Below are 9,471 nucleotides of genomic sequence, written 5' to 3' on the forward strand. Positions count from 1 at the left end.
AACAATGCGCGCTCGTCTCTTGATGGAAAAGATGGACAAGAAAAGCCGACATTTTCACTCAGGGGCAGATTTAATTTCATTAAGAATTGAAATAGGTGAACTCCATCGAATGCAGCCAAATTAGTGTCGTTGGAGTCTCTGTGAAACCCTCTCTTCAAGTTCTCTAGCCTTCTCCTCTCAGCCCACGTCTTTCCGCAAGATGGTGTCCCCGCTCCTCCCATGGGAGCGCCAACGAAACCCCCTGGGCTCCACCATCTCGGAGAAGAGCGCCGCGATGTCTGGACCAACCAAAACAGCGGAGAGCATTTCTCAAACAACGCCTGCCGTCCTCCGTCATCAGGGCCTTTCTGCGTCATCGGATGTGGCGACTCTCTTGTCAGCCTCACGTCCCGTTCCCACCATTCCTGTAAACAATATTTTCTACCAGGGTGCCCTGAACTTTCACTGCTCATTTTACTTAAGCCTACTCGGTGAAAATCTTCATTGCACTCAATAAATATAACTTGTATTCAATCGTATAAAATCCTTTATTGTCAAATGTGTAAAATCCTTCATTACAATTTTCTAACATATTTTTCAGAGTGCCCTAATTTTTTCATAATTTGGGTGTGACTTATATGTAAAATTATTAACACATTATTTAAATTTTTATTACCGGTGTCAGGACCAGAACGGAGACAGGACCCACTTGTGTTGCGTTTCTCACAAGTTTTATCGGAAGAAAGAGAAAGGGTTCCACCCACGATCCGGTGGTTCCTGGCCGCGGGAAGTAAGTCGCTCTGAACGCGGAAGTGGTTCTTCCGTGACGAGCGATGGCGGTGTCGTAAACTGAAAAATGGGCCGGGACAGGAGAGCAAAAACGTATAAAATGACTACATTTTGTGCAGGCTTGGGGAGTAACGGAATACATGGAACGGCAAAAATGATGTTGGCAAGCTGTTTGGATTTATTTTCATTTTGTTTCTGTCGCATTTTATGTTAGTTTTACCGGAGATCAAAGAGATCAAAGCCAGGAGAGAAAGCTTACCACGTGTTGTGAGTCATAATTTTATTCATATTTAGTTTCTTTTGTCTTTTATTAGCATATTTGTTATTGGAGTAATCCAAAAGTAATTGAAAGTAATCAAGTTAAAGTAACCCTACCCAACCCTGACTATACTATACTAGACTAGACTAGACTAGACTATGCCCAACAGTACAAGCAATGAAAAAAGATACATTTGAATAAACAACTGAAGAAAATTGGAACAAAATGAACCAAAAGCAAATCCGTAAATACTAAAAATGTTTTATTTTCCTGAGTTCAATTTCATGTTTAGATTCCCCACACTGCAAAGCCACCCAGTAGAGATCTGCTCAGGCACAACTCTGCATCTTCATCCCAACCCAGGGGAACCAAAATCTTGACAGCGGGCGAGTGGGGAAAAAAATGCCACTTTGTGCCCGTTTGTAAATCTCTGCTGTTTTCTCAGCGTGAGACGTCCTCCTGACAAGGTCTTCTGGACGCGTCATGGCGTTAAGCAGAGCAAAACTGACCTTGTGACACAGACGTCTTTGTAAAAGCTGAGATGAGAATTTGAGGCATGAAAAATAGTGATAATGGAGTCAAGTCGGGTTGAGGATCAAGGAAATGATGACCACCACAGCGAATATTGATTTAAGAAGACGAAAAGTGGCTATGATTCGATGCATTAATCCACCCTGGTTTTAAACTCATTTAATCCCAGACGTTTCTCTCAAATGCAGCCAGCTTTTGCCATTTTCAATCATTGTTGAAGGCCTACGGGAAATTTAGTTCTGTAGCTATATAGGCATAGCACATATCCAAAGAAACCTAAAACCCATTTGGAAAAAAATGTAGTAACAACAGTTAAACATTGCTAAGTTTCTTGAAAGTACTCGTTTCCAAAAAAACAGCTTTTTGTGAAAAGATGTATTTCAAGCAAATTTTCAGAGTTTTTTAAATGATGCTCTCCACAAACACAAAGAAACGTTGTCTGCAAATTAACATTTGATTGCAAAAATATTAAATGTATGCATGAACAATGCATGAACCTTTCAGTGCCTGATGTTTCCAGTGAAGTGATCACACGATTTAAGTCACTCAGAAGCCGCCCATACACTCTCAATTGCTGGATAGAGGATGCAAAGCAACACGAGTAAGTGGGGGGGCCGATTGTCATGGTTGCCATGGTGGCCAATTGGCCCCGCCCGTGTGGCGCCAGCTGCGGCTCGTTGAGAGATTGGTTTTCTGTCTATATTAAGCACAGCGCTCTCTTGCTTCCTTTGTCAGCCCGTCAACGAACTTCCGCCCAACAAGACGTGGGTTCTGACTCGGTCCTGTTTTCCTGTTGGTATTTCCAGTCCGGTATTGTTCCCGTTTATTTTTGTCCTGTTTAATTTCAGGTTCCAGTTTTGTTTCCAGCTGTTTTTGTTCCTGTTTGTTATTTTCTCCAGTTTTTGTTCCGTCTAGTTTCTCCTGTTTATTTTCGATATCCTGATTCATTATCTATCTTGTCTGTCCCGTCCTGTCCGGTATTGACCCCATCTGTCCGGTATCAACTCGGGCAATTGGAATCGATCTCGTCGGTCTCTGGGTTCCTGTCTTTCCACGCCAGACCGGCTGCCTAACGTGCATGACTCCCCATTTCCTGTAAAATAAAGACTTATGTGAGACTGTCACGCGATTGGGTCCTGATCCTGTTCTGGTTCTTGACATGAATGTGTGGACAAAGATCAGAGCGATTCTTGCTATTTAGTGGTGATTTATCATCCTGAAATCCTTCCTAGAGGCTTGATACTTATTGATCAGCAGTGCAATGCTGCCAAATTAAGTCAAATCATGTTTATTCATATAGCCCTTAATCACAAAAAGTCTCAAAGGACTGTGGAAGATAATTGCTATTTATACATTACGGCACTAAATTAGTATCTTAATGTTTTTACTATATTTTTATCAAAGTCAAAAACCCACGTAGCAGAATTATTTAAATAATAGTATAGAATTAAATAAATAAGTAAATGAAACAACAAATAGAGAAATAAGAATTCATTTCCCCTTAATTTTTTCCTAAAAAACGAACAAACTACTACAGCATACTTTTACATTTTATTTTTTGCGTTACTAGTTGTCCTTTTTTTCATTGTTTTTCTCAAAGCTAACGAACATTTTAGTTGTTTCTTTTTCTTCTTAATTTAAACTAAAATATTCGTGCAAGTGTTGGAGTACAAAAAAAAGGTTTCTACAGCCATAATAAAACTTTTTTTAAGTTACTTAACATTTATTGTTACACTAAATTTTCTTATTCCACTGGCAGCTAATTTTTTTTTATTTATTTTTTTAGCAAAAATACAAAAAACAATAATAAAATGATTATATTGAGTTTTTCTTGAAAAAAAAGAAAAATAAATAATTAAAATATTTTCTCCATTTGTTTCTTAAATATAGAAGCCCTAAAAATAATACAGTATTTAAAAATGAGGAAAATATTTTAAATACATAGTTTTATACTTTCTATTTACTGTATTTGAAAGTATTTGTATTATTTTACACGTTTTCCTCAATTTAATGGAGTTTTGTAAAAAAATTAAAAAACTTCTGTATATAGTGGAGTCATGTTTATTTGTATAGCCCTTATATATTTTTTTTTCCCAATTTTCTCACAACATGCCAAAAATCTTTACTACTTCAGTTAGAAAAATAAACTTTTTTAAATAAAAATACTGAGGCTGAAGCCATTGGGTTCAATGTGAGTATTAAAAGGAGTGGCCGTGTTCCCAAATTTATTTTCATTTTTATTTTTATTAGATTTCAGTCAAAAAGGCAACAGAAAATCACAAATAAATCCCCTCCCAAATCGCTTCAAAGCCAAGATTCATATTGGAAAACTCTTGAAAGATGTATTTCCGTCTTTAAAAGGACAGTGTGTAATATTTAGTCCCTCCTACTGGCACAAAAAAGAAACATTGATTTTAATACAAGGCGAATATCCATGTCCTATCATACCAATGTTAATTTTTATATTAAAAAAAAACATAGGTTGATAATTTTCTATTCATTTTACATCGGGGAATCTCTACCTAGAAGTCACCATTGTGTTTGTCTGGCATCTTGCTGCTATGCTGTGCTCTGTGGCACTGGTTTGTTCGCACTACAATACAGAGCCATCTTGTGGTTAAGTTACAAATAAATTATAACCATAATCTTGACCTTGTGTCAATGATAACTGTGTGAATGATAACAGCTTTCGCCTGCTAAAAGCTTTTGGAAAGTGTTAACCTCCCAAAGACTTCCAATATATAGAGTATATAGAGTATGCCTCTCATTGCCATGGCGACCCCGCCTCACTTTCATCAATGCTTTTTACCAAAATCTTGCTCGGCTTTTTCTCCCGTTATATCTTCACTCAGATTGTCTTTTTCCACAAAAACACAAAAGAATTCTGCAAAAAATAATTCAGTTTGATGCAATCTCACCAATCTGTGTTATTAGCGTACATGCAATAAAATAAAAACGTGCATGCTGCATTGCATGAAAATCCTTGTTAGAGCAACTCTTCCTGGCAGCAAGGAGGATATTATGCCGCCAGAGCTTAATTAGCTGCAGCGAATGAGGAAAAGTCTATCAGTGATTCAGGCATTGCTCAGGAGCTGTACTACTACAATAATACTAGAATACAAAAATACTACTACAGAAATATTACGACAGAAAAACAAAAAACAAAAAAACAACTACAGTAACATTTCACGTATATGAAAGAAATACTACTAAGCGTTCCACAAATACTACTCAAATACTACAGAAAATACGACTACAGATGTACTAAAATACAAAAATACTATTACAGAAATATGACAACTGCTATACTACAAAAATACAACTACAGTAACATTACACAAATATGAAAGAAATACCACAAAAATACTACCATGGAAATACTACCAAACATTCCAGAAATACTACTCAAATACTACAAGAAATACTTTTAAAAATACTACAAGAGAAATATTGGGACAGATAAACTCCAAAAATACTACTACAGTAATACTATAATACAAAAATACTACAACAAATATATTATAACAGAAATACAACTATAGATACATGGCACAAATATGAAAGAAATACTACAAAAATATTACCATGGAAATACTACAAAATATAATAGAGAAATATTACAAAAATACTACTCGCTACGGAAATATTTTAAAAGTACTTCTACAGAAATACTTCAAAAATACCACTGCAGTCATACAAAAAACAAACAAACCACAACATAAATATTACAACATAAATTCTACAAAAATACTGCTACAAAAATGTTACGACAGAAATACTTCAAAAAGAAACCTAAAGTAATATTACAAAAATACTACTGATATACTACCAAACGTCTACTACAGAAATTCTACAAAAATACTCTAAAATACTACTATGGAAATGCTACAGAAATACTACAAAAATCTAATGCTGAGATATAGAGAGAGGGATATAAATGAGAGAGAGAGAGAAAGAGAGAAAGATGGAGAGAGAGGCAGAGAGAGAAAGAGAGAGAGACTGAGAGAGATAGGAAGATTGAGAGAGAGAGAAAGAGAGAGAAAGGGAGAAAGAAGGAAAGAAAGAAAGAAATAGAGGGAAAGAGAGGGTGACAGAGAAAGAAAGTGAGAGAGTAAAATAGAGAGGGAGATATAGAGAGAGGGATGGAAATGAGAGAAAGGTGGAGAGAGAGACACTAAGAGGGACAGAGAGAGAGAGAGAGAGAGAAGGATGGAGAGAGAGTTTGAGAGAGAGCGACTGAGAGAGAGAGTTTGAGAGAGAGAGAGAGAGAGAGAAAGAGAGAGAGGGAGAGAAAAGGAGAGAAAAAGTAAAAAAGAAAGACGGAAGAAAGAAAGAAACAAACAAACAAACAAAGAAACAAAGAGAGAGAGAGGTAGTGAAATAAATAGAAACAAGGGAGAGAGAGAAAAAAAAGACAGAGAGAGAAAATAGAAGAACAAAAGAAAAACAGAGGGATAAAGAGAGATAAAGAGAGATATAAAAGACAAAAAGAGAGAGAGAGAAATACAACTAGCACCTTTGTGATGACACCTGGCTTTGACAAACTTAAGTGGACATATTTCAACCCGCGACTTGTTTTCTTTTACACTTCTCTCAGCCTTCTCTCGCGGGCCGGATTCAATCACTCAGGAGACCCGATACAGCCCGCGGCCCGTATGCTGGTGAATCGGCCAAGCAGCTGGTACTCAGCAGCTGTAGGGTTTTTTAAGCGAGCGTCTTCATCTCCGGGGGACTTACTCCTTACCCCCATTTGCACGACTTCACGGCGGCTCGGACAAAAAGCCAACTCGATCTGGAGCGAGCTAATTATTTCGGAGTGAGCGGAAGAGGAAGTGACCATTGTTGGAGTGGCGTAAAAACGTCGGGGCTCAAAGAGCGCGACTCCATCGTCGGGGACAAAGGTTAAGCCGAGGAGCGTGTCTGTATTTACGTTGATCTTACTTTTTGTTGACGGAGGACGAAGGTGGGCAGAAGGCGGCAGGTGGAAAACGCATAGCTTGTGGGTGGCGGGCATGATTCAACTTGCTGGAGAGCGCTGCGCTCATTTTGGCGACTGGGAATGTTGCACAGTTGTAACCGCGGTGTACCTGTCCCACCAAAGTTCCACATTTACGCTGGACTGGATGATGAGGTTTTTATTACAGTTTTTGCAGATGAAATGAGTCACAACATTAGCTTCTCTGCTGGCTTTGATCTCTTCTTTTCAATTTACATAAAATACATTTTAGAATAGGCAGCACGGTGGCGCAGTGGTTAGCGCGTGTGCAGGCACAGTTCTAAGGTCTTGGGAACCTCCCTTTGTGGGTTCAAATCCAGCTACCGGACTTCCTGTGCGGAGTTTGTATGTTCTCCCCGTGCTTGCGTGGGTTTCCTCCAGGCACTCCGGTTTCCTCCCACATTCCAAAGACATGCATTTCAGGTGGATTGGCCGGTCCAAATTGTCCCTAGGTGTGAATGAGCGGGCGAGTTGTCTGTCCCTGTGTGCCCTGCGATTGGCTGGCAACCAGTTGAGGGTGTCCCCTGCCCACTGCCCGATGATTGCTGGGATGGGCTCCAGCACCCCCGCGACCCTACTGAGGATAAGCGGTGCAGCTAATGAGATGAGATGAGACATTTTAGAATATCACAATACATTTTTACATCCATTTTAACAAGATACTTTTAACAAGAGATCGTATAGCGGTTTTTTAACGTTTACAATGAATTCAACATATTTTTCTTTAGTCTGAATTCTAACCAACATCATCCTTTTTATATATACAGTATATGAGAAAATAGAAATAATAACAATAATGAGTACAAAAACGGATACAATTTACCTGCAGATGAAATGAGTCACAGCATTAGCTTCTCTGCTGGCTTTGATCTCTTTGATCATTTGGGCGGAAGTAGCTCAGGAGGTAGAGTGCTCGTCTTGGGATCCCAGTTCGAATCCCGGCTTGTCTGTGTTACATGTCTAAGTGTCCTTGGGTAAGACACTGAACCCCTAAAACCCCCAATAAGCAGGTTAGCGTCTTACATGGCTGCAATACAAGGCCGCTATTGGGAAATGTGAAGCACACTGTAAAGCGCTTCGGGAAGTCATTGACTTGAAAAGCGCTATATAAATGCGGATCATTTCATATATAAATGCAGATCATCATCTCTATAAGGGGAATTAACATTTTAGCACAACAGAAAAAAAACGAAAATAAATCCAAACAGCTTGAAAACATCAATCACATTACTGTGCATGTTGAGAGATTTGTCAGCTGTGGTTATAGTGTTTAAAATTAACTTTTTTTGTGGAGCACCAAAAGATGTGTCTTACCGTTGGCAGCTCACTCTGTAGACTGCCAACAAAACCCCGCCTTCCGGTCACATGTCAAAAGCCAAAACAAACCCTACCCCATACCAGCAGGTGGCACTGTTGGACTCTTTATTGCAGGACACTTCCCAAAAACTATACACATATTTCAGCAGGAATTTCAATAAAACAGAAGTTATTATTACACCCGTTACACAGTGAACAACCATTATCATACCTGTCAACCTCCAGGGCTCCATGCCCTAACAAATTGTCATATTTTCACTTACAAAATACAAAATAATCATACACCATATTTTTTTTCAAACGTGTTTATTTATGTAGTTTAACATGTTATATTGTACATGTGTTTCGTTATATCATATATTTGTTGAGAGATCCTGAGTTACTTGACATGAATGACGTTTTTTATAAAAAAAAGTTCAAAAATTAAGTAGCTTGGACGTTCACTGTAGAAGGAAAAATACATGCAAATATAATTAAGTAGGATAATACATTTTTTTATTCAAATTATGAATTCATTTTCTGCATTAAATTGTTGTTGGTAATATATTCTGATTAAAGGGATAACCACAAACCTGTCTTTTTTCATTTTCTCCTTTTACACTTCCTTTTTTTCTTGACTTCTTTATACAACAATAATGATTCGTAACATAATGCATCAAAGCAAGTGAGCCGTTTGAGAGCCGGCTCTCTTTAATGAGTTGAGCCGAAAAAGCCGGTTATCTAAAAAGAGACGGACTTCCTTTCATTACACAATGACCACAACCCCGCCTGTTGTTTTCAGATCAGAATGACTTATGGCATTTTAATTCAGGTTCGGCCATTGCGACTTGATAATTGTATCCAAGGAAAATTCAAAACTATGTTGTAATGTAGGCCTACTGCTCTGCTTTCGCTTTGTTCGCGTGTGATCGGAATGATGCATGATGGGAAATCCCCTTAGCATCAAACCACTGGCTTCGTTTGCAACGAAAAAAAAACATACCAAGATAGAGGCTACCGCGACGAACTCGTTTGACTTGATTGATTTGCCGTTTCGTGATAGTCGGTCTATACCGGATGGTACCCATAATTGACAAATTTGCGTTTTTCCGTACAGATTTTCTCGAACGTCGTACACGTCTTAAAATGCATAATAAACCTACTTTGTACGACAAAACCGTACAGGTTGACAGGTATGCACTATATTCAGGAAAATGACATTTGAGGGGCCCCCTATTGCTTGATCGTTTGCATATCGACTAGAACTTATTTCATTTTCTAGTCAAGTCGTGTTTATTTGTGACGCCCTTAATCACAGTCTCAAAGGGCTGAAAAGACCACAGATTATTATTACACCATCCATTCCCTGATCTAAAACCTACATGAGGGCAAGGAAAAACTCAAAAACCTCAACATGAGGAAAATGAAGAAACCTTGAAAAGGGACCTCACATGAGGTAATACCCCTTCCAGGATGACCCGGCTGCAATGGATGTTGCAGTAACAAATAATACACAGATATTGTCAGCATAAAATATTGTCAACTCCAGAACTGAATCAGGACCCAAATTTGTAGTTTATTGATAGAAAGAGGAAGGGCAGCGCCCGCGATCTGGTGCTCA

The sequence above is a fragment of the Urocampus carinirostris genome, chromosome 14, assembly GCF_059441175.1.
Source record: "Urocampus carinirostris isolate Australia breed hairy pipefish chromosome 14, RoL_Ucar_1.0, whole genome shotgun sequence".
NCBI lineage: Eukaryota > Metazoa > Chordata > Actinopteri > Syngnathiformes > Syngnathidae > Urocampus > Urocampus carinirostris.